General features: G+C 38.2%; 1 protein-coding gene across 4 annotated transcripts in view; it reads right to left on the reverse strand.

The window, feature by feature from the left end:
- Positions 1 to 23462: 23462 nt before the first annotated feature.
- frmpd2 (FERM and PDZ domain containing 2) overlaps positions 23463 to 27068 on the reverse strand; it is a 41447-nt gene continuing 37841 nt past the window's right edge. Inside the window, exons 29-32 of one of the 4 annotated variants that reach the window (XR_007182011.1) lie at positions 26840 to 26945; positions 26428 to 26469; positions 25853 to 25969; positions 23463 to 24318 (exon numbers count right to left, since the gene is read on the reverse strand). The gene's annotated coding sequence lies outside the window, so the exon portion shown is untranslated. Of the gene's footprint in view, positions 24319 to 25852; positions 25970 to 26012; positions 26473 to 26839; positions 26946 to 27068 lie in introns of those variants that run through there. The other 3 variants (XR_007182010.1, XR_007182009.1, XR_007182008.1) reach the window with 3 other exon arrangements.

A 27068-nucleotide genomic window follows, 5' to 3' on the forward strand; every position in this document is an offset into this window, starting at 1 on the left:
TGACAAAGATGGTGATCCAGGAACATGTTGTACTTGGTGAAATCATGTTCACCTTACTATCCCATGAGGCTAAGGGAGAGGATCTGTGAATGGAGTTGAAGCAACGCAACTGATGTAGTAGGTCACATGACAATGACAACATGGCGGATGTACTACATTCGAATTTCGTGCATACTAACTACACACAATTAAGCTATATAGAACATACTTTTTTAACGGTCCAACAGTAAGTTTTAAACCAAATGTAGTACCTACTATACAGTAAGGCTGGGCAAAAAAATGTATTTTTCGATTAATCGTTTTTTACAACGTGGTCGATTCCATATTGATTCTCTCCTTGCCCTTAAACTGACAAATTCACACAATAATGCCTGCATTGGTGAGTATCCTAGTAAACATAGTTGGTTATGACGTAAGTGAATGTAAACAGTAGAGAAAGACAACGCATGTGTATCATTAAAGGTCCCGTTCTTCGTGATCCCATGTTTCAAACTTTAGTTAGTGTGTAATGTTGTTGTTAGAGTATAAATGAAATCTGTAAAATTTTAAAGCTCAAAGTTCAATGCCTAGCGAGATATTTTATTTAACAGAAGTCGCCTACATCGAACGGCCAGTTTGGACTACATCCCTCTACTTCCTTCTTTAATGACGTCACTAAAACAGTTTTTTGACTAACCTCCGCCCACAGGAATACACAAGAGTTGTGTTTGTAGAGTGTGTTTGTCGCCATGTCGTCGAAACGCTGTTATTTTCATCCCGCAGTCCAATCACCGGGTCTGATTCTGGCTCAAATTGATAGGGTAAAATTAAAGACATGTTTACAATAACACTGAGCGCGTGCATCTCCACGTTATGGTAAGAGGCGTGACCTTTCCGGGCAAGGAGCGCTAAGCTGCTGTCGAATCACAACACAGGAACCGCTGGCACAATCAGAACTCGTTACGTATTTCTGAAGGAGGGACTTCATAGAACAAGGAAGTCATCAGCCCGTTTTTATGACAGTGGAAACAGCGGTATACAGATAAGTAAATTATGTGAAAAATACTGTGTTTTTTTTACACGCGAAACATGAACACATGTTATATTGCACACTATAAACACAATCAAAGCTTCAAAAAAACACGAAAAACGGGACCTTTAAATTGGATCTGTGCTGCTCTTAAAGTGACAGCAGCCTAATATTCCTGCTGTCTGTGTTTTTTTAAATAGTTCACTTCAGAATTAAAATTTCCTGATAATTTACTCACCCCCATGTTATCCAAGATGTTCGTCTTTCTTTCTTCAGTCGAAAAGAAATGAAGGTTTTTGAGGAAAACATTTCAGGATTTTTCTCCATATAGTGGACTTCACTGGGGTTCAACGGGTTGAAGGTCCAAATGTCAGTTTCAGTGCAGCTTCAAAGAGCTCTACATGATCCCAGACGAGGAATAAGAGCCTTATCTAGAGAAACCATCTGCCTATTTCCAAAAAAACATAAAAATGTATATACTTTTAACCACAAATGCTCATCTTGCACTGCTCTGTGATGCGCCATGCATTATATAATCATGTTGGAAAGGTCATACGTGACGTAGGTGTCTACAAAGTGAACATGCAAAGACTAAGTCAAACAGCCTTTACAAAAAAAAGGTAAAACAACGACGTCGGCCGATTTTGAAGTTGGAGGAGAAAATGAGAGTTTTTTGCCATATTGCGGTATTTCCACCTACGTCACGCGTGACCTTTCCAACGTGATTACGTCATGCGCGGAGCATCACAGAGCAGTGCAAGACGAGCATTTGTGGTTAAAAAGTATATAATGTTTATTTTTTTTAGAAAATGGCTGATGGTTTCTCTAGATAAGACTCTTATTCCTCGTCTGGGATCATGTAGAGCTCTTTGAAGCTGCACTGAAACTGACATTTGGACCTTCAACCCGTTGAACCCCAGTGAATTCCACTATATGGAGAAAAATCCTGGAATTCACTTCATTTCTTTTTTCGACAGAAGAAAGAAAGACCCTAACCCTTAATTATTAATGACTGTTTATTTGTCTTTAATAATCTAGCAGTTTTAGCTATGGTATCGAAATTGGAATCAACAAATGTTAAATTGCACTGGTATCTAAAATTTTGGTATCATAACCTTATTTATTACAATACAGGGATACATGGGTCAAAAACAACAAAAACAATAACTATTTTATTCATTTATTATACTTATGGGGCAGTGAAAATTTAATCATTGAATTCTATGAATCGAATCGAATTGCGATTATACTATACCAGCCCTACAGTATGCAGTGCGTACAAATACGAAATAATTAGTGACTCAAATATTAGTGAATGAGACCCAATGTTCTGACACCAGCTGATCTTCCAATCTGGCTAGCTGACAAGTCCACAAACCCTGTGTAAAACCAGCAAAACAGACTATTCAAACCAGTCTGAACCAGAACACGTTTTTTTAGTAGGGTTTAGCTAAATTGTTGCCTTAGAAATTTTATTTTGAATGATCATGACTGAGTTCATTTAAGGTTTATTCTTCAAAACAGGATCAAACTAGGAGAGTGTGAATCTGGTTTTTATTTTTAAATAATCTGTGTTTATTTTTCAAAATCCACCAATACTTATATTTCCTCTCATACAGTCATGCATTCCATAGACCTGCATTCAATCAGCTTTTCTTTAAAGAAGGGACTCCAAAACTCTTTTGTTTCTCAGGTTTTGATTTTTGTGCTTTGACACAAACTGATAGAGGCACAGTTCACTTTCCCAGTGATCACGATCCATTTGGAATCAGGACATTGGCATTTTTCCCCCCTCGGCTGTCTCACATCTGTCTCCGTCTTTATCCAACTGATTTACTGCGGCAGAATGTTGACATCTGCAGATCCCATACGAATGAATCTACCGTTTCATCACAGAAACAAAAATCAATCATTCTAAAAACTCATCGAAATGAGATTCTTCAAAGCTCTAGACTGTGTATTGTGTGAGCGAATTCTGCTGTAAATGAATGACTTCACCTAGGTGATTGATGGAGGGAGTTGTGTTATACAGTGGTCTGTATTTTGAGTTTTAGAAATGGTTCAGAAGTGGTCATCCAGTCTGCACACATCTGGCGAGACGCGGGAGTTTTTCAATAGCTCCGCAACAATTACTGGCAGTAAATAACAGTGTGAGTTTTTATGATGTGTCTCAGGCTGATATCCATGCTTAAGACATAAAACAGCTCCTTAAAGTGAAATCCCGTCAGAAAAGTTGATGGGCAAGCTTGTAATCAAATCAGCCTAATTACAACCACTCTTTGCCATTTTAAATCCATAACCGTCACATGATTTCAATAAAAAAGAGGATATTTTTTTCAGCGTTTTCCTTTGCAATAGAGTTTTATGAGTTACCAGTACTTGAACAAATGTTTCTTTGTTTGCAGGAAATGTCAAGCATACAAGGCTATTCTCTGGCATTGTAAAACCAAAATAATTAAATGAATTTTGGCAGCCTGTGCAACAAAATAATTTCTGTAAGTGTTTAGCCCAGTATGATTGCAGGCGTCTAATGATGTAAAGGTCACCGCAGTGTTGGATGTGAGGCTGAGGCTGAGGTTTTCATAGAGATTTACTACGCCGCACCACCTAGTCACTGTTGTCAGTATAACATTACTTCAAGGAAGTTGCATTACATGCGGTTTTTCAAACAAGTAGCTGCATGTGTCAGAACCTAAATATAATGCCTTTGTGTGGCTTTCACTTTATGAATTTTGGAAAAACTGCATTAGTATACAGTGTTTGCAAGATTGTGATGATGTGGAAATGTGCTATCCTAGATAAAATTATTGAAATAACTATTATATTAATCCTCATGTGCTCTTTGGGACCCCAAGGGACTTTTCCTTAGTTTAAAAACATGGTTCCCTTCATCTCAGTTGCACAGAATTTTATGACTTTTTCTACATTATCTATATTTTCATTTCTCCCCAAAAAAAAAAAAAAAAAAAAGAAAAAAAAAAAAAGAATTGGCCAATAAAATCAATAATTCCTGCATTCATTTGAAAATTTCCACAGATAAATGATGGCCTGGTACTAGGCAACAAATGCAATGTGGAACACAAACATGATCTTTCACACACATATGTTGGTATACAGATGCAAAATTTTTACAAATTACAAATTTTACAAATTACAAATATATTCTAGATTTAGGGTATAAATACTGGGTTTAGGTCAGTAATCCCAACACCAGTCATGGGGAAGTCTGCTGGCTTGACAGTTGTCCAGAAGACGATCATCAAGACCCTCTACAATGAGGGTAAGCCACAGAGGGTCACTGCTGAAAGAGCTGGCTCTTCGCAGAGTGCTGTGCCAAAGCATATTCATGAAAAGTTGACTGGAAGGAAAAAGTGTGGTAGGAAAAGGTGTACAAGTGAAAGGAATGACCGCAGGCTTGAGAAGATTGTCAGGCGAAGCCGATTTAAGAACTTAGAAGAGCTTCAAAAGGAGTGGACTGAAGCTGGAGTCAGTGCATCAAGAGCCACCACACACAGACGTCTTCAGGAAATGGGCTACAACTGTCTTGTTCCACGTACCAAGCCACTTCTGAACCAAAGACAACTTCAGAAGCATCTTACCTGGGCTAAGGAGAAAAAGAACTAGACTGTTGCTCAGTGGTCCAAAGTCCTCTTTTCAGATGAAAGTAAATTTTGCATTTCATTTGGAAATCAAGGTCCCAGAGTCTGGAGGATGAGTGGAGAGGCACAGAATCCATGTTGCTTGAAGTCCAGTGTGAAGTTTCCACAGTCAGTGATTATTTGGGGTGCCATGTCATCTGCTGGTGTTGGTCCACTGTGTTTTCTGAAGTCCACAGGCAACGCAGCCGTAAACCAGGACATTTTAGAGCACTTCATGCTTCCTTCTGCTGACAAGCTTTATGGAGATGCTTATTTGTTTTTCCAGCAGGATTTGGCACCTGCTCACACTGCCAAAGGTACCAAAAGCTGGTTCAATGACCATGTTACTGTGCTTGATTGGCCAGCAAACTCGCCTGACCTGAACCCCATAGAGAATCTATAAGGTATTGTCAAAAGGAAGATGAGAGACACCAGACCCAACAATGCAGATGACCTGAAGGCCGCTATCAAAGCAACCTGGGCTCTCATTACACCTGAGCAGTGCCACAGGCTGATCGCCTCCATGCCACGCCACATTGATGCAGTAATTCATGCAAAAGGAGGCCCAACCAAGTATTGAATGCATAGAAATGAACATACTTTTCAGAAGCCTGACATTTCTGTTTGAAATATCCTTTTTTTATTCATCTTATGAAGTATTCTAATTTATTGAGATTGTGAATTGGTGGGTTTTTGTTAAATGTGAGCCAAAATCATCACAATTAAAAGAACCAAAGCCTTAAAGTACTTCAGTCTGTGTGCACGGAATTTATTTAATACACAAGTTCCACAATTTGAGTTGAATTATTGAAATAAATGAACTTTTCCACAACATTCTAATTTACTGAGATGCACCTATATGTGGTTTATGGGAACTCTCCATAGGCATAATGTTTTTTATACTGTACAAAGTATATATTCTCTCCCCTTACACTAACCCAACCCTTAAACCTACCCATCACAGAAAACTTTCTGCATTTAAAAAAAAAAAAAAAAAAAAAAAAACACAGTTTAAGATGTTTTTAACGCCATTTGGTTTATGAGGACACATTAAGTGATTAAAATGGTTAAGACCATTAAAAGACCACTAAATATTTAGCAATTTTTGGCTTGGCCAATTTTTTCCCCCTCATATTTTGAAAAACCTACTTTTGCGAACTAGTGATACGTTTTTGGCCTGATCGGAACCAAACCAGTGCAGCAAGATTCTCTGGAGTCTGATTGTCAATACTTCACAAAGAAATTTAGAAATTGCGATTTACAGCCTCTAAAAGTGATGATACATGTGGCAACTTTTTGAGCAACGTTGCTGGGTAATGTTGCCGTCAACGGGCAACCCAATGAGACACATGGCAACTAATTAGGGCAACAGACAGTTGGCCCACGTCAAAAGCTACATTCACGTGCCATACAGCCTATGCCACTACAGACATTAAACAGACCTCGTCTTTTTAGTATTTAACTTAAAACATTCGATGGTTAAATTACAGCCAACGCACATTAAATTGGACACCTGTTGTTATTTTAAGCATTAAATTAGGTAAATTCCCTGTTTTGGGTTGACACATGACAACTTACCAGAGTAAAAAGATATCCATCTTGTTTGAATTTTTTCTGAAATCTCCAAGCCGGTCACGCGATCGGCTGCTAGCATTCTGATGGGAGGTTCTCAAAAAATTCCCCACGATCTATCTAAAGTAACCAGATAGAAATATGTTGCTCATTCTCAATAGGAAAGTGCCCAAGCAACATTGCTCAAAAAGTTGCCCCGTGTATCATCACCTTAAGGGCTGCCAAAATGTTCAAAGTGGGTGGAGCCACTTTTACTAAAATGGCTGTAACTCATGAATGGAATTTTCACCAAACTCAGCACACATATGTAACGGCTCATTCTGTGATTGTGTGAAAAAGAATGTGGCGAATGGCCACTTGGTGGCGCTATAACATGGAAAAAACTTGTCTATAACTACGCAATCTGAAATCAGTCTCCAGGGGGCGTCTTCGTGTTTTTCACATGCATGAAGGATTGTATATCACGTGATTTTTTGCACACGACATTCACACCACATGGTAGAACTCCTCATTTAGAGCAACTTTGCCTCTTTGTCCATGAAATCGTGCATTAAATATTGGAGATTACTTCAAAAACCATCTTTGGTGAACTAGACCAAGGTTTTTGTCTCAACATCGATAACTGTTAAATAGTTTTTAAAACCATATATTTCCTATGGTAAATTGCCTTTATCGGCTGTAAATGGTCTTTTCCATCAATTATCAAAGTGGCTACATGCTTACTAAATAAAACACAATATATTTTTATGCATGTGTTTAAAGCGCTAGAACCCCGTTGATTGCTGCTTGCAGCTATATTTTTTCATTTGCAACTTCAAACAAGTCACCAGTGTAAGTTAAGTAATTATTAGTGTTATGGATGGGTGTGTTTGGTTGACTGAGATGTATTTCTGATATCTATAGTTGTGATGAAACACTGGGTCATTGTTTCGCACCCAGAATAGAGGGCAGTTGGGGGTCCCGTCAGGAAGCCAGTTACACAGACAGAGGGAAATTCCTGTCCTCCTATGAATGTTTTATTAGCCAGGCTGGCGGGTGTGTGTAGGTTAGAATATTCACTCCTTACCACAAGGCACAAAACCACACCAACTTATACGTGCTAGGACTGAAGCAGACAGGTCCAACTGACTATGAGCTTGTTAGGAGTTCTCATGTCAAGTTCTCAACCAAAGCCAGTCATAACTTGTATAAAAGAATTTGAAATAAGGAAAAAAATTGATTCAGCAGTGCATCATGATTCTTTCTTTAACTATTCTAAATCAATGCACATAATATAGGAATAAGATTTTTCTACTTTTCAATGACTAAACATTCAATTTTTTTTTAAGCAAAGCATATTTATTTTGCCATTAAATTTTAAGGTTCACTAAAATAATTTTTAAAATATGTATTGGGCCAAAAATTATACAGCATTATTACAACAACACTCTTGTTGGAAAATTATGCAAAACATTTCTGAATTTGTTGTAATTTTCAACACTTTCTTATTGATGGACTTCAAGTCATTCTTGCAAATTTATCAAAACCTCCCCTATATTAAGATAACTTTCTCTTGGTGACAAATCAATAGAATTTGCTCAAAGTGTTTAGAATTCATCACAGAAAAACAAATGTTTAAAGGGCATTTAAAGGGGACATTGGATGTCCCTTTTTACAAGATGTAAAATAAGTCTCTGATGTCCCCAGAGTGTGTATATGAAGTTTTAGCTTAAAATGCCCCCACAGATTATTTTATAGCATTAAAATTGACACTTATTGGCGTTATTGTATGTGTCCCTTTAAATGCAAATGACCGCTTTCAAGAAGAGGGTGGAGCTTCAAGAGCTTGTGTTCAACCCGCAACAACAAAATGGGACAATCTCACGCACTGAAAATGTCAGAAACTAGCGATGTTCAGCCTTATATGTTCGAACCGGAGTCGGACACTGGTGCCGACAGAACCAGAGAACATATGCTGCATGGAGATAAAACAGGTTTAGTTTAATTTTGGTTATAACTTATGTTGTCGTAACCAGCTTATAGTCTCCGGAGACCATAAGCTGGACCAAGAAGAGTTGGTACTGATCAATCCATCCACTGCGTCTTCAGCGGCTCTGATGTTGGGAGTACCTGAAGACTGTTAAGTTCACTCTTACATCCAACAACAAAATACCTGAGTTGCTTACGAGACATTCTTGTCACTACAGCTGCTCCAGCCTGGAGAAAATGGTGGACAGTGTACAACTCGCTCAGGCTCAGCATTCGTGGGTGTCTTATTCAAATAGCTTCAAAATTTGTGCACTGCATAACTATGTTGACAATACAAATGTTTATTTAATGAAGTAGAAAAACTGAAATAGTATTTGCTTGTAAAACATAGTCCAGTTACCTGAACTACCAATTTCCTATTACAACCCTATTGTAATTGTTAAAATTTCCAAGGATCAGCATTCTCCTCTAAAAGTGATCAGGCAGACCAAACTGTAAGTCGTAGAGACTTGAAACTTTGAGGGCTGGTAGTAATCACACCGTCTACAATGTCACCAAGGCTCGCCCCGATCGGCCTGATGGGGGCGCTACAGCAGTGAAAGGTATATAATCGCATATAACTCCTAAACCGTTAGGCTCAAGTGTCTTATATTGTTGGGATCCTTGGCTATAATGGCTAGTCCAAGGTTTTTGGCCCGACTGGAACCAAACCAGTGCAGCAAGATTCTCTGGAGTCTGATTGTCAGTAATTATCAAAAAAAGTTGAAATTTCGATATTTTCACCAAACTTGGCATAAAAAGGTTGTGGCGACTGGCACTATAACATGGAAAAAAATTAAAAATGGCTATAACTATGCAACCCAAAGTCTGATTGACTTGAAAATTGGCATGCAGTGTCTTTGTCCAAGGTGCCAAGACCACCTTTGAGGACATTTGCGTATCTTGAAAAATGTGGCCGGCGGCAGCCAATGAATTTTAAGCAGCTATCAGAGAAGGTTAACGGAGGTTAACAAAAATTCAAGGTAATACTTTGATGGTCCACTTTAGACATTCTATTAACTATAAGTAACTTTGCAACTACTTGTTAAAGGATTAGTCCACTTTTAAATAAAAATTTCCTGATAATTTACTCACTCCCATGTCATCCAAGATGTTCATGTCTTTCTTTCGTCAGTCGAAAAGAAATTAAGGTTTTTGATGAAAACACTCCAGGATTATTCTCCTTATAGTGGACTTCAATGGACCTCCAGATGGTTGAAGGTCAAAATAAGGATCTTATCTAGAGAAACCATCGGTCATTTTCGAAAAAAATACAACTGTATATGCTTTATATAAACAAACATTCGCCTTCTAAGTGTCTCCGCCAAAACCGCATTTCCGCATTCTTCAAAAAGTTTACGCTGTATGTCCTACGCCTTCCCTATTCTACTTATGGAAAAAAAGAAACTGGCGCTGCATTTGTTCCGTAGAATAGGGAAGGCGTAGGACATACGGCGTAAGCTTTTTGAAGAATACGGAAAGCGGAAGTACGTTCAAGGCGATAATTTGTGTTTATAAAGCATATACAGTTGCATTTTCTTCGAAAATGACCGATCGTTTCTCTAGATAAGACTCTTATTCCTCGTCTGGTATCGTTTAAAGCCCTTTGAAGCTGCACTGAAACTGTAAATTTTGACCTTCAACCATCTGGAGGCCATTGAAGTCCACTATAAGGAGAAAAATCCTGGAATATTTTCATCAAAAACCTTAATTTCTTTTCGACTGACGAAAGAAAGACATGAACATCTTAGAGGACATGGGGGTGAGTAAATTATCAGGAAATTTTATTTAAAAGTGGACTAATCCTTTAACCTCTTCTACTAACACCTAACCCTAACCTAACAGTCTACAAACAGTCTACTATTCTCTAATGAGAGTTAGTTATTTAGGAGATTTATAAGGTAAATTCAGATTTATAAGGTATGTCCGAAAATTCATACAGTGATTGCACACTTCAGTGCATTACTTAATTGGTTGTTTTGATAGTCAAATTTATTGTGTTTTAATGTGACGTTTGACCGATTGCTAGCAGTGTAGAATGGGTGAAATGCCTTGAAATTGTAGTCTTCTCATTTATTACGATCCATCTCATGGGGCCCCAATTAGGACCCTCGGCAACTCTCTATAGGAGGGTCCGGCCCTGTTGATGCATTTGCTTCAATCAAAGTTTTAATAACTCAGAAGCAACATATGGATCATGTCTGTCATCGTTCCCCATCTCCGTTATAGTCCTGAGTAATATGTACGACAAAGTCGTCCCCCTGATAATCCAGTGAAGATCAGTTTTCTGGTGGAGGTGACGTCATTCCTGAAGGCATGCAGTGGGAGTACGACTGCAGCTCCTGTCATATTGCTCATAGTTTTAGCCGTCGATGTGAATACCATGTGCTCGCTCTGACGTCGGAGAGAGGAAGGTGTCTTGAAGTTCAGTCCTCCGTATATTGAGTTGGCTGAAGAAACGCCGCCCCATCTGGTGTAGCATAAGTCAGGAGATTGAAACGAGCTCACACTCTCGTTACGCTGGAAAAACAAGGAGCGTATTTCTCAGCTTTTGAGAACCATAAAATCTGCTGTTAATAATGGCACACTGATGTGGTTTGGCTCCTTCACACTAATATGTCACTGTCTGGACGAGGCTTAACGGGTATTTCGGGGCGACAAGCGGATCACTGAGTGGTGAAAACTAAGATCACTACTGAATCTCTTGGTGCGGATTCACTTACATGCCTAGATTTATACTCTGAACTAGAGCTTAGACCACCAGGCGAAGAAACGATAATGAGAGCCAACTGTGAGATGTTACGACAGGAAAGCTTCCAGAAAACTCCCAGTTCACACCTACTCTGGATAATTTTCACACAAACGTATTTGTCATTCCCTATCTTGTGTTTTGCCTCCCACATTTTAGTCTTCTCTCTCTCGTATTGTGGTCTTTATGTTTTGACTCAAAACTCACTACTTTCCAGCATCTCTACGGTCTCTTTATTTCAACCCTGTACTTCAACAATAATCAGAAAAATCGAATTTTTTGAAATGGAGCAGTTTCTTGAACCTTTAGACAAATCCAAAAGCTGCTTCAGTTTCAGTCAAGTAAGTGTTAATTTTAAATATTATTAACAGTATGAAAGTTAATCTGAAGTTTACTTAATAAAAATCAGTAAAGATTTCACAGAAAATATCAATCTGATGACAGAAGTGTGCAACCGGTTATTCAGCAATGATTATTTATGTTGATAATTTAGCGGGATTCGAATTTTGCATATCAAATATGATATACAGTATAGGCTTTATAGGGTTAAAGTATAACATTTATTATGCCAAAATAAAAAAATCTAATTTATGGGTCATATCCCATCACAAATACTCAAAAAGATCAGTCTTGAGCAAACTCTTTGCCTCTTCAGTGATATGATGCTTATGTTTCTTTGCACATAAATGTCATGCATTATTTTCATGTTTGATTGAATTAAATTTCAACAGACGGGGTAAATAAAAGAAACTGACATGCTGTTGAACCTTGGGTTGTGTTAGGGTTGAGATTATCCATCTGCTTTCAGAAAACACACTATATTGCAAATCATCTGAAGTCATGTGAGGGAAAGATAGAAATTTCAGCCCTTGTTTGCAAATATTCAAAATCTTATTTGCATTTTCTTTTAGATTAAAAAAACCATTGGTTCTCGCATATGTTGTAGCCAAATGTGACATGCATCATGTTTTAATATTTAACTTGATTTAAATTTTGGTCTTTTCCTCATTGCATGACTTTAAAAGACTTGAGTTGACTACTTTTATGGTGGTTTTCTGTCCTTTTAGAGTTGTTGTCACTATGAACGGTCAGCATACGGGTTTGAAATGATGTGTCGAGTAAATAATGACAGATTTTTGGGTGAAATATTCCAATGTTCTCAACGCATGAGGAAGCTGAAGGTTCTTGAGGCTCTTCATGGACGCTGGTTCTGGGATGGTCCAGAAAGAGCGCTGCCATCATCGTCACAGTACGATCTCTGTTGCAAAGACAAAGCAGACGTTGCCCTGCTGGGAAGTTGTCTAGGCAGGAGCAGGAATTTGTCCCCAATCACTCTGTCATGTTGTCACTTCCCTCTCTGGGAATCAGAAGAGAAACAATATGGCAACTGTACTGAGTTTCAGCAAGTACTACTTTATCCAATAGCATAGAGACCGCCACCTCTGTCTTAAAGGGACGGTTCACCAAAAAATAATTAAAATACTCACCCTCATGTCATTCTAAAATGGTACATCCTAAAAAAAATACTGGGTTGTTTCAACCCAAATTTGGGTCAAGCATGGACAAACCCAACTGTTGGGTTAAACATTTGATTAAAAAAATTTATCAAACCCAACAGACTTTCTTTCTTCTTTGGGACACAAAAAACGATACTTTTAAAAAGAGTACTTAGTATGGAAATAATATACTTTAAAAGAACATACTTAAGTATGAACTGAATGTATTGTTGTCAGACACCTAATAGCATGTTATTTACACTTAAATGAAAATGTATTATAGTTTAAATTTATATTAAAAGCATTTTGTTGAACTTAAGAGTGGTTGACTTAAAAACATCGTTATATAGAGTACTGTCGAATATTGACAAGCGTTTATGATACACTTTAAAAAATGCAGGGTTAAAAACAACCCAAGTTGGGTTGAAAATGGACAAACCCAGTGATTTGGTTCTTTTAACCCAGCGTTTGGGTTAAATATTTGTCCAACATGCTGGGCAGTTTTATGTAACTTAACTATTGTTTAAAAATTGTTTGGCTTAAAATGAACCCAAAATAGGTTGGAAATTAAAAATCAGACACTTGATTACTACACTCTAAAAAATGCTGGGTTAAAAACAACCCAAGTTGGGTTGAAAATGGACAAACCCAGCGATTGGGTTGTTTTAACCCAGCGGTTGGGTTAAATGTTTGCCCAACCTGCTGGGTAGTTTTATTTAAACCAACTATTGTTTAAAAATTGCTATATGGCTATCTTAAAATGAACCCAAAATAGTTGGGAAATTAAAAACCAGATGCAATTAGAGGCAACAATAATAGACAAAAGGTGAATGTTTATTAATAAGCTTTAATATTTTATTAATATAAATTTAATAGTTTAATAGTTTATTAATATAAATTTATTAATAAGCAATTTAATAAATGTTTATTGTTTAATAATTATTAATTGAACATTGGGTTTTGGGTTAATTTTAATTAAGCAACACAGTAATTTTTAAACAATAGTTGGTTTAAATAAAACTACCCTGCAGGTTGGGCAAACATTTAACCCTACCGCTGGGTTAAAACAACCTAATTGCTGGGTTTGTGCATTTTCAACCCAACTTGGGTTGTTTTTAACACAGCATTTTTTAGAGTTTAGAGGCAACAATAATAATCAAAAGGTGAACATTTATTAATAAGCAATTGAATAAAAGTTTAATTATTGTTCATTAAACTTATTAATAAATGTTCATTTCCAACCTATTTTGGGTTCGTTTTAAGCAAGAAATTCAGTCATTTCTAAACAATAGTTGAGTTAAATAAAACTATCCAGCAGGATGGACAAACATTTAACCCAATTGCTGGGTTAAAACAACCCAGTCATTGGGTTTGTCCATTTTCAACCCAACTTGGGTTGTTTTTAACCCAGCATTTTTTCATGCTGTAATGTAATTTCTATTGAAACTTGTATATCAAGTACTTAAATATGTGATGAAGTTGCAATTTATTACATTTTAATTATATTCACTTTAAATGTAATGTCAAATAAAACACGAGTTAAAATCAAGTACTTTACATTTAGAAATAGCACAGTCAGTGTGCTTCTTTAAAGTATGACAAAAGATTGTTAAAACAGTAACATTTTTAATTTGACATTACAATGCACACTTTTTAAAAGTCTAAGTTAATTTAAGTACTTTAAAGTGGCATTTTATTTCAAGAACAGTTTTATTTTTAGAAATATACTTTTAAGATTTAAAGTACACTGTAACTGCACATTCAATAGAATTAAGTGCACTTCTTTTTCACCAGCGTGTCCTTTAAGACCAGTATTAGTAGTCATTTTAACATGCCAGGGGTTTGACTCTGGATGGACACCAAGTAACAGCACAGAAGCATAAAACTCAATTACCAAGACAGTCTTAAACAAGCTCTAAATAAGAGCCATGTTTGTCGTAGGAGCAGTGATTACGAAGCCCTTCCAATATACTGAACATGTCACTGCACACAGAGATAAACCGACAAAAGAAAGTCTTGTTAGCAGGAATCATTAGGATTCACCTAAAGCACTGTGGCAGGCATGTAAAAGTTGCTTTCTTCCTCTGCTTTGTCTCGTTATTCTGACAGTCGAAGTCATAAAGTCTCTCTCTGCAAGCTTCTTTTCCCTCATCCATTAAACCCATCTCTCCTCTCCAGATCGTTCTGCTTGATCGGACATGAGCACAAAAGAGCCACAGTTGCATTCTGCATGTTTTCTTGCTTGTTGAAAGGTAGAGATGTTTTTTTCAGTGCCTCGCAAAAAATATAGTTCACAGACACTGTTTGGCTGTTTTTTTAGATTGGCTGTTGTCGAACATATTTTAAATGTAGGTCTAAATGCATTTTGCATTATAAAATATGCTTGTTTTCAGTTTTATCTATAACTCAATGCATGCACGGATTTAATTTAAAGGGGTGGTTGATTATGATTTGACTTTTTTAACTTTAGTTAGTGTGTAATGTTGCTGTTTGAGCATAAACAACATCTGCAAAGTTACGACGCTCAAAGTTCAATGCAAAGAGAGATTTTCGCTTTTTAAGGACTACAACAAATGGCTGGTATGGACTACAACGAGCTTCTTCCTGGGTTGGTGACATCACTAACCCTAAAATGTACATAAACCCCGCCCCTGAGAACACACAACAAAGGGGGCGGGGCCATGTTGGGCTGCTTTAGAGAAGAGGAAAGTTGTTGTAGTCGAGTGTTGTTGACATGCCGTCATTTTACGCCGGACTGCTTCACAAACGAGGGTCAATTCAACACAAAAGATGAACATGACGGCACATGCTAGTGGATGAGTTGAATCAACTCCACAGCAACTACATAAATTTATCCACTAACCATTCAGAAACGTCCAGTTTCATTCTAAAAGTTGTAACTTCTTCCTGAGTCTCTCCATCAGTGTCGACTTCGGTTTGAACAATGTAAGGCTGAACACTTTCATCATTTTGGCTGCGTGAGCTTTGTTGTTGTTGAGCTGTTAAAGCTCCGCCCTCTTCTGGAAAGGGGGCGGGAGCAGCAGCTCATTTGCATTTAAAGGGACACAAACAAAAACTGCGTGTTTTTGCTCACACCCAAATAGAGGCAAATTTGACAAGCTATAATAAATGATCTGTGGGGTATTTTGAGCTGAAACTTCACAGACACATTCTGGAGACACCAGAGACTTATAATACATCTTGTTAAAGGGGCATAATAGGTCCCTTTTAATTGTAGTATCTGTGTTTTCCAGTTCATAACCCTTTAAGCTTAAGTATAAGAGCTTTTGAAGTTTAAATGTTTCAAGATATTGAACTGGAAAACAAAAAAATCTGAAGTAAGTTTATAATATATCATATTTCACAAAGCTTGTGCTGTAGTAGTAACATATTGTAAAACAAAATTCAATTGCTTCCAGCTTAGCTTAGAAAATAAGGCCAATACACCAACATCATTGGGAATAAACAAGAAAAATAAAAAAGCTTTACTTATTTATCTGTTTATGGAAAATCTGTAATGAATAACAGCTATCATGTGAGACGGCGATTCAGTAGTTGATTTTGCATGCGAAAACATTGCATGAAAGTTGATTCAGAGCCACAAACTTTTTGACGTTAGGCCAGAAGTCGCCACAGGCTGTTTTTTTCTTCAACGGGAACTCGCATCGCCCATTAACTTGCAAAATTACACCCCAAATTGACCATAATTGTTGAATGGCGATGACGAGTACATATTTTGTACACAGGATGTACACCTCCGCAAAAGATGCGACGTGTTTACAGTTTTCCTCATCGGAATGATGTTTTGTTACTAAGCCACCAGAGCACAGCTTGAGGAATGGAAGTGTGTAATGAAAAGACAAAGGGTGTTTTAGAGCTGTTTGTTTTTGGGGAGCAGCAGGGGTGTGTTGCGGGTTGGGAGTTTTGCCAGAGTGGAGGCCTGCGGTTGTCCTCTTGACCACCCATACCGGGTGCCTGGAGGCCACAGAAATGTTCCCCTGATAACGCAGGCCCACCACAGAGTCTGGGTCCAAATCTGCGGTCTGCACATGATTGGGTTCATGACTCGATTTTAAAGAACCCTTTATCCCAGAAAGGTTCTATATAAAGAGAAATGTCTTAAAGGGTTCATGACATGGATTTTTAAAATTATTTTAATATGTTCCTTGAGGTTCACTTATAATGTTAATAAAGTTTTTTACATAAAAAAGAAAACATCATCATTTTGGCTCCTTTAAGGCTTGTCAGTAAACGGCCACTGTTATGATTGGCTAACATCACTGCATAGGAAACAACATCAATACCCACTCGCTATTGCATGTGAGCAAGTGTTTTGAAACATTGTCCATTTAAAACTGTCATTTTCAGACAAAGCATTATGAAATTACAGTTTTCAGATCCAATACAGCTTGGCTGCTTCATCGGTCAACAAAAAGATTCTTTGTGAACTCTGCATTATACTGCCTCGTTTACAAAACAAAATGCTCCGAACAAACATATAAAATGCCATTAAATTAAACCATCCACTTGCTTCTGCTGCTGGAATCTTTCTGAGCTGTTCAAATTGGACATTCATTGACTCTTTCATTTGTCCTGTTGTCTCAAGTGTGTGGAGTATGTCAGAAACAACACACATCTGTATACAGTATAGACAGCGTCAGTCATTATAATGGCTTTTGCTTTTGACATGATGCTTGCTCAGGTAGTTTTTGCGTTACCCAGATCCCGTCTCGGACGTAACAACCCAGCATTTGGGGTAGTTTTTGTGTTACCCAGGTCCCGTCTCGGACGTAACAACCCAGCGTTTTTGGGTAGTTTTGTGTTACCCAGGTCCCGTCTCGGACGTAACAACCCAGTGTTTGGGTAGTTTTTGTGTTACCCAGGTCCCGTCTCAGACGTAACAACCCAGAGTTTGGGTAGTTTTGTGTTACCCAGGTCCCGTCTCAGACGTAACAACCCAGCGTTTGGGTAGTTTTGTGTTACCCAGGTCCCGTCTCAGACGTAACAACCCAGCGTTTGGGTAGTTTTTGTGTTACCCAGGTCCCGTCTCAGACGTAACAACCCGGCGTTTGGGTAGTTTTTGTGTTACCCAGGTCCCGTCTCAGACGTAACAACCCGGCGTTTGGGTAGTTTTTGTGTTACCCAGGTCCCGTCTCAGACGTAACAACCCAGCGTTTGGGTAGTTTTTGTGTTACCCAGGTCCCGTCTCAGACGTAACAACCCAGCGTTTGGGTAGTTTTGTGTTACCCAGGTCCCGTCTCGGACGTAACAACCCAGCGTTTGGGTAGTTTTGTGTTACCCAGGTCCCGTCTCGGACGTAACAACCCAGCGTTTGGGTAGTTTTGTGTTACCCAGGTCCCGTCTCGGAGGTAACAACCCAGCGTTTGGGTAGTTTTGTGTTACCCAGGTCCCGTCTCGGACGTAACAACCCAGCGTTTTTGGGTAGTTTTTGTGTTACCCAGGTCCCGTCTCGGACGTAACAACCCAGCGTTTGGGTAGTTTTTGTGTTACCCAGATCCCGTCTCGGACGTAACAACCCAGCGTTTGGGTAGTTTTTGTGTTACCCAGGTCCCGTCTCGGACGTAACAACCCAGTTTGGGTAGTTTTGTGTTACCCAGGTCCCGTCTCGGACGTAACAACCCAGCGTTTGGGTAGTTTTGTGTTACCCAGGTCCCGTCTCGGACGTAACAACCCAGCCTTTGGGTAGTTTTGTGTTACCCAGGTCCCGTCTCGGACGTAACAACCCAGCGTTTGGGTAGTTTTGTGTTACCCAGGTCCCGTCTCGGACGTAACAACCCAGCGTTTGGGTAGTTTTGTGTTACCCAGATCCCGTCTCGGAGGTAACAACCCAGCGTTTGGGTAGTTTTGTGTTACCCAGGTCCTGTCTCGGACGTAACAACCCGGCGTTTGGGTAGTTTTTGTGTTACCCAGGTCCCGTCTCGGACGTAACAACCCAGCGTTTGGGTAGTTTTTGTGTTACCCAGATCCCGTCTCGGACGGACGTAACAACCCAGCGTTTCGGTAGTTTTGTGTTACCCAGGTCCCGTCTCGTCCCGTCTCGGACGTAACAACCCAGAGTTTGGGTAGTTTTGTGTTACCCAGGTCCCGTCTCGGACGTAACAACCCAGCGTTTGGGTAGTTTTGTGTTACCCAGGTCCCGTCTCGGACGTAACAACCCAGCATTTGGGTAGTTTTGTGTTACCCAGGTCCCGTCTCGGACATAACAACCCAGCGTTTTTGGGTAGTTTTGTGTTACCCAGATCCCGTCTCGGACGTAACAACCCGGCGTTTGGGTAGTTTTTGTGTTACCCAGATCCCGTCTCAGACGTAACAACCCGGCGTTTGGGTAGTTTTTGTGTTACCCAGATCCCGTCTCAGGACGTAACAACCCGGCGTTTGGGTAGTTTTTGTGTTACCCAGATCCCGTCTCGGACGTAACAACCCGGCGTTTGGGTAGTTTTTGTGTTACCCAGGTCCCGTCTCAGGACGTAACAACCCAGCGTTTGGGTAGTTTTTGTGTTACCCAGTCCCCGTCTCGGACGTAACAACCCGGCGTTTGGGTAGTTTTGTGTTACCCAGGTCCCGTCTCAGATGTAACAACCCAGCATTTGGGTAGTTTTTGTGTTACCCAGATCCCGGCTCAGACGTAACAACCCAGCATTTGGGTAGTTTTTGTGTTACCCAGGTCCCATCTCAGATCTAACAACCCGGCGTTTGGGTGGTTTTTGTGTTACCCAGATCCTGTCTCAGACGTAACAACCTGGCGTTTGGGTAGTTTTTTGTGTTACCCAGATCCCATCTCAGACGTAACAACCCAACGTTTGGGTAGTTTTTGTGTTACCCAGATCCCGGCTCAGACGTAACAACCCGGCGTTTGGGTAGTTTTTGTGTTACCCAGATCCCATCTCAGACGTAACAACCCAACGTTTGGGTAGTTTTTTGTGTTACCCAGATCCCGGCTCAGACGTAACAACCCAACGTTTGGGTAGTTTTTGTGTTACCCAGATCCCGGCTCAGACGTAACAACCCGGCGTTTGGGTAGTTTTTGTGTTACCCAGATCCCGTCTCGGACGTAACAACCCGGCGTTTGGGTAGTTTTTGTGTTACCCAGATCCTGTCTCAGATGTAACGTAACAACCCGGCGTTTGGGTAGTTTTTGTGTTACCCAGGTCCCAGATGTCTCAGGACGTAACAACCCGGCGTTTGGGTAGTTTTTCGTGTTACCAACCCAGCGTAGGTCCCATCTCAGACGTAACAACCCGGCGTTTGGGTAGTTTTTCGTGGTACCCAGATCCCGTCTTAGACGTAACAACCCAGCGTTTGGGTAGTTTTTGTGTTACCCAGGTCCCGTCTCAGACGTAACAACCCGGCGTTTGGGTAGTTTTTGTGTTACCCAGATCCCGGCTCAGATGTAACAACCCAGCATTTGGGTAGTTTTTGTGTTACCCAGGTCCCATCTCAGACGTAACAACCCGGCGTTTGGGTAGTTTTTCGTGGTACCCAGATCCCGTCTTAGACGTAACAACCCGGCGTTTGGGTAGTTTTTGTGTTACCCAGATCCCTTCTCGGAAGTAACAACCCAGCGTTTGGGTAGTTTTTGTGTTACCCAGATCCCGGCTCAGATGTAACAACCCAGCATTTGGGTAGTTTTTGTGTTACCCAGGTCCCATCTCAGATCTAACAACCCGGCGTTTGGGTAGTTTTTGTGTTACCCAGATCCTGTCTCAGACGTAACAACCCGGCGTTTGGGTAGTTTTTCGTGGTACCCAGATCCCGTCTTAGACATAACAACCCGGCGTTTGGGTAGTTTTTGTGTTACCCAGATCCCGGCTCAGATGTAACAACCCAGCATTTGGGTAGTTTTTGTGTTACCCAGATCCTGTCTCAGACGTAACAACCCAACGTTTGGGTAGTTTTTCGTGTTACCCAGATCCTGTCTCAGACGTAACAACCCGGCGTTTGGGTAGTTTTTCGTGTTACCCAGATCCCAGCTCAGATGTAACAACCCAACATTTGGGTAGTTTTTGTGTTACCCAGATCCCATCTCAGACGTAACAACCCAACGTTTGGGTAGTATTTCGTGTTACCCAGATCCTGTCTCAGACGTAACAACCCGGCGTTTGGGTAGTTTTTCGTGTTACCCAGATCCCATCTCAGATGTAACAACCCAACGTTTGGGTAATTTTTGTGTTACCTAGATCCCGGGTCAGACGTAATAAACCAGGGGTTGGGTTATTAATCGCAGGCTTTTTGCGCCCTCTTCAGGAGAGAGCAGTGCAGCTCTGTCAAATTGGTGCATGTCTTCGGTAAAATACAGGTTTGTGTACATTTTATTTTATCTAAAAAATCATTATTGTTCTGTGTATCGTTTCATTTTATGCAAAGCAACATACAGGGGCGCGATGTCACCTAAACGAATGTCGCATCGGTCTTTCGCGTGATGGAAACGCCTGATGCCTTGCATAAAATTTTATGGTTCTATTCAAAAAGATACAGAATATAAATACTTTGGATGTTAAAATATGTTCTCAGAATTGTACACTGATTATTTATGGACAGGTTATGGAGTCAGTCACAACATTTTTTGGCTACGAGTGAAACGCAGGTGGTGGTCTGAAGTTAGCAGTTCCCCCGCCGAATTCGAGTCATCTCCGGCACGAGATCCAGAGCCGTTACGGTGGAAACAGGACAACAGAGACTGGGGATCTTGCTGTGGTTGTGTACAATAATAGCAGTTGTTTTTCCAGTGAGGTAATGGCAGATGGAGCTCTTGACAGCAGTAGTGTTGGTAATATCATGACCTGTTGTCACCCAACAAGTAATGTCGGGAAATACAGGGTTTCATCATCACACCAGTGACACAAGTGAAGACAGAACTCCACATAAAGTTCTGAAGAGAGACAGAATTGAGTGCAATATTCCAAAAATATATTTGACATGTATTTGGACTAGTTGTGAATGTTCTCAGCATCTCTCGGATAACAAAATGACAGCGAGAAATAAACGATCAGCGTTTGTTTGATTTGATTGCTTTGATTATTGTTGTTTTTGGAGCTCTGTCCTCTGGAGAGAGCTTAAAGCCAATCACGGCGCTGGAAAGAGAATATTGCGTTTATCATAAAGATAAAACTTTCATTGTGATCATTTGTTATGTTTGCAACAGCATAATAACAATTGAACTGTACTGTTATCTTCATTATGAGGACAGCAGTTTGCATCATGTTCTGCCTGGAAATCATATAATATGTCGACGTTCCTTCAACAGCTTCTTCAAAACTGCCAATCTAAAGGTTGGGTTGAAAGAAAAGTTCACCCAAATATCTGTCTAACTTTCTTCGGTTACTTTATTTTAGGGTGTCCTTGTTACAGTGTAATTATACGTTAAAGTACTGAGCAATATTGGGTTAGTTGCATGTAATTATGCATAATTTACTACATTAAGAACGTGCAACATATGTAACGAGGACACGAGACGTTTTTCTATGTAGAAAACAAAAGAATTTTAGAATAATATAATGAACACAACCTGTTTACTGTTTTACATTTAATGAAAGTAAATGAGAACTTGGAAATGACTGAACAGATCAGCATCAAAATGGTTTGCGAACAAATCATTCTTTTTTTAATTGAATCAACTGATTCTTTAAACAGATCCAACTCACTGAAGCGAATCATTCCTTGTCAGATTTTTATTGCCAGATTTTCAGTCAATATTCTCTTAATTTTTGCACAGTTTTTTGCACAAAGCCACACAGTGTTATTGTAGATTTATTTATATATCGAATAAGCTTTTATTTTTATTTTTTTAGTTGTTGTGTTAATTTTTTATTTAAATTTTTAGTCATTTCATCATGTACTTTTGTCATTAAATATATATAAATATTGCTATTTATGCTTCATTTCATTTAAGTTTTAGTTTAGCTTTTATTTATTTCCAGTTATTAATTTAACAACATTTTAATTTTCGTTTAGCTTTAACCGGTGGGCTTTTTTTTATTTATTGCCTTTTTTTCATATCACATATTTTAGTAATCATCATAAATCATCATATCATTCGAAAGCTTACGAACTCAAGATTCAGCCTGTGAAAACCGATTTGAAATCAGATGTTACCATGGAAACAGTACTTAAATTTCTTTTCGCGAGCTCCTCCCCTAGTGGGCGGTGTCAGGTTTCATATAACAATATTATTTCAGCTACTTTATAGTCAAAACCTTTTCTAATCTCGACAAAACACATATCGTCGGAAAGGTCTGAGTCTCACGGTTCCATGTTTGCTAAATGTTTTGTGATAGACATGATATTTAGACAGACATTTATTAATTTGTAACAGGAGAATACATAAAAATATTCAATAGAATGTCGGTGACACCCGGTGGCTATTTTTGGTATAGCGCCTAAACAAAATCTCATGGGAACTTCAATTTTTTTTGTGATATCAACTTCAAATTTGGAACACAACTTGGTTCAACGTATGACTTTCATTTGATAGCAATTTTAGAGTCAAAAATATTTGATAAAATATAAAATGTTTAGTACAGTACATTTGATTTACAGTAAAATCCATCACTTTTTCATACTTTAATTTTATCAAGTGCTTTCAGGTCACTTCAGCAATAATCCACTGGATATCGTCTTTAAAACAACACCAAACCAAAGCATTCTTGAATTATAATCATTTAAGTTTGGATAGTGCATTTTCGTGTCTATTTTCACTAATATTTATATTTTATTTTATTTTCAGCTTTATTTCAAGTAACATAAATGTTTTTTCATAGTTTTACTTAACAAAAATAACCCTGAAGCCACCATATGAGTTTAAATACACAACATAATCACAAAACAACATAAAATATGGAATTGAATGTACACGATATAAAATGACACAAAGTAATCCAGCAAAAAATGTTGTTTATTTACCAAGCAATCACCTAAAAGAGCTTCAAAGAGGCACAAAATAATTTCCCAAATAATTAAAATTACAAATTCAATCCAGAATTCTTGGAATATATATATATATATAGTGCAAAATTCCTATGGACTGCTTTCATCATACTTTTTCATTAAAATTTTTCTTTTCGTGTTCAACTGAAAAAAAAAAAAAACTACATTAAATGACATCTTGATTTTATTTTTGGTGAATAATTCCTTTAATACAAATGGAATGCCACATGGTCCCGTCTCTTCCGACGTTCCACAATGGATTTATAAAAATGACAGACTGAAACGTGAGATTTTGTTGACTCAAGAAAACCCACTTTAAGCTCTTCATCTGTTGTCCTTCTCAAAATAACTCTTCATGCCTCATTTGCACCATCTGCTGGTAATTTACTTCAGCCATAAACATATCATTTGCGTTTGTAAAGCTTTAGCAAATTGTTGTTTTTTGCCTGAAAAGGCCACACACATTCATTTTTGAATAATAAGTTGTGACTATAGGCCTAAATATCTGTTTATTTCTTTTTCACAAAAAATGTCACTCTCTATTTTGTTCAAAAAAATCTTGTTAAAGAAATTGATGTTAAAATTCAGAAAAGATGCATTAAATTGAGCCAAATTGTCAGTGTGCGGTCCGCTCCAGATGGTGAGGTCAGTTCTCGTTCCAGGTTAATTCAAATTAGCTTCACTTCCTCCCTGCAGTCGTGACCGCTCGCTCTGGGCGTCACATGAACGCTCCACAGTTTCCCCACAATAAAAAACGGCATCCATACTATAAGATCTCAGGCCCCCGAAAACCATCCCAGTGTGGAAATGAAAGTGAACGTTTATTGGGAGGAATAGGCATTTTATGATCCGCCATTGACAGAAACAGGAGAATGATTTATTCCTCTGGCCCGCCGGCGTCTCCTGTGGGGAAACGTTACAGAACATTGAGGTTATAGAGGATGTAAAACAAACCCATCTAGTATCATCATCTAAACCCTATAAAAGCACACAAACACGATGCCTCGGTACCGTTAAACTCGGTGTGCCGGTTCCTCACGTTCCAGTCCGTTCACATGGAACAGCTGGATGGAGAACAACAGATCTCAAGATGTGCTTTTAAAAGTTTTAAAATGCTGGTTCTGATAGAAAGGTGTCAGAATTAGGGTTGCAAAGGGGCGGAAAGTTTCCATGGGAACTTAACCTGGGGAATTTTGGAAATATTCCAATTTAGAAACTTGCAGGAATTTAGGAGATTTTATGGGAATTAATTGGAAATTTTGGGAAATTTATATAAATGTGTAATATTTATATAAAATGCATCATTTACAAACATATAAACATTTTGTTTGGTCATAACATGAAATAACAGTTATTTCTTTTTCGCATTCAATTTTTATTGCACCAATTGTTATGTGTTATTTATTTCAGTGTCACATGATCCTTCAGAAATCATTCTAAAATGCTGATTTGATACTCAGTTATTATCAATGTTGGAAACAGTCGTGCTGCTTAATATATATATATATTTTTTGCCACCTGTAATACTTTTTTTCATGATTCATTGATGAATAAAAAGTTAAAAAGAACAGAATTTATTCAAAATAGAAATCTTCTCTAATCACTTTGTATCAATTTCACACATAATTGCTGAATAAAAGTATTAATTTCTTTCAAAAAAAGAAAGAAAAAAAAAATACTGTTATATAAAATTATAGTTACAAAATATTTCAATTTTAAATAAATTTGTATTCATCAAAGAATCCTGAAAAAAAGTATATCAGGTTATAAAAAATATTAAGCAGCACAACCATTTCCAACATTGATAATTGAGTATCAAATCATCATATTAGAATGACTTCTGAAGGATCATGTGACACTGAAGACTCATGCTGAAAATTCAGCTTTAATCACAGGAATAAATTATATTTTAATGTATATTAAAATAGAAAACCATTATTTTAAGTTATATTTCACAATATTGCTGTGTGAATGTGATTGAGGAATTCAACTGAAATTGCTTTAAATCTGGTTGTTTTAACCAAAATTATGTTGTAAGATGTTTTTTTTTCAACTACATTGAGTTATGGGCTAACCTGCAATTGTGCTAATTCCCATATATTCCCATTAATTCCCATGGAAAGTTTCCAGCTTTGAAAATTCCCGGAATTTCACAACCCTACACAGTGCATCGCATTTTGTTCATCACTTTGTTTCCTGTGCGCTTCTCATATTCAACAGCTGTAATGCAACATATTTAGATGATTAAGTTTAATAAATAACATTTTTGAAGTAACCCTTCCAGCTCTGCACACCATAAATCTTTGAAGAATTGAGTTTTAATGACACATTGAGTGAAAAATGTCACTTCCGTGACCCGTGATGGTCAGTGACCTCAGCAGTTGTTCAGACAGGATGGACACATATTTCAGGGTGAGACCCGTTCTGTGAAAATAACCTGTTCTCCCGCAGGTCCTTCAATGGATTCTGCAGATGTTTCTCCTCAGGAAGATGAGAAGACTTGAGGGTGTTATGAAGCTCAGAGAGATATTGTAGATAACACACATGTTGAAGTCTAGACAGATTTATTTTATAAAAGAGAAAAAGACATGCATTTATAAACATTTCAGTCTTTATTTCAAAGTTAAGGATCAGGCTGAAGCTTTAATACATAATTGAAACAGGCATATCTGAAATTTGTAAAAGTTGCAATATCTTTTTTTGACTGCAAGGCACCAAAAAATAATGACTTTTTATTGCAGTTAAGGTGAATGGGTGGGTCACGGTATAAGCTGCCATCAGCATCGATTGATTCTTACACACACTTTTCTAGCAACACTGGCTACAGAAGACATTTTAAAACATTTTATTTCAAGGTCAATGTGGCGTAAAGTGTGCTTTGTGTAATGGTTTAACAGTTATTAAGTCATGTAATAGACAACAATAACAAGAAAAAAAGACAAAAAACAAATTCTTTCAGACCAAAATTTAGAGTTTGGGTCACAATAATTCTTTATGAAGCTGTATTACCACCTTGTGGACAACTTCTGGAACTGCAGGAACTGAGCTTCAGTGCTGCTGGTAAATAAAAAGACCATGTTAACTAAAGTTTATTTATCAGGCAATCTATTAAGAACATTTGAACTTTATTATTCTTTTCATTGAAACAGAGGAACTGGAACAATGGAGAATATGAGGAAAATAATGTATTTTATGAACATTCAAGCATTAAAGTTATTCTAATAGAGTCTGAAATCTAAATAAGGCCCAGATGTATTTTTTCACATTTTCTGCACTGATTCTGGTTGAAAAAAAAATAAAAAAAAAATGCACATTTTATATTTTAAAATGAACACAAATGTAAGTGATCAAATCAAAATATCAATTCAACATCATTCATATTGATGATTACTGGACACAGATCATTTACTGACTTTACATTTACCTTTCTATCCAGTCAAGTCAAGGAGCAGGAAATGATTGGCACCATGGATGATTGGAAGATTTCAAACACTCAGTCCGCTTCTGAGCCTTTTTGTATTTGACAGGACCTGTAGACACAAACAATATTCTTTTAACCCTTGTGCGGTCTTCGGGGTCTTTTTGACCCGCAAATGATGTTTGCTCAAATTAAAAAAAAATGTTCTCTTTGTCCAAATGGCATGAGACTTTGT

Source organism: Megalobrama amblycephala, linkage group LG20 (assembly GCF_018812025.1).
Source record: "Megalobrama amblycephala isolate DHTTF-2021 linkage group LG20, ASM1881202v1, whole genome shotgun sequence".
Taxonomy (NCBI): domain Eukaryota; kingdom Metazoa; phylum Chordata; class Actinopteri; order Cypriniformes; family Xenocyprididae; genus Megalobrama; species Megalobrama amblycephala.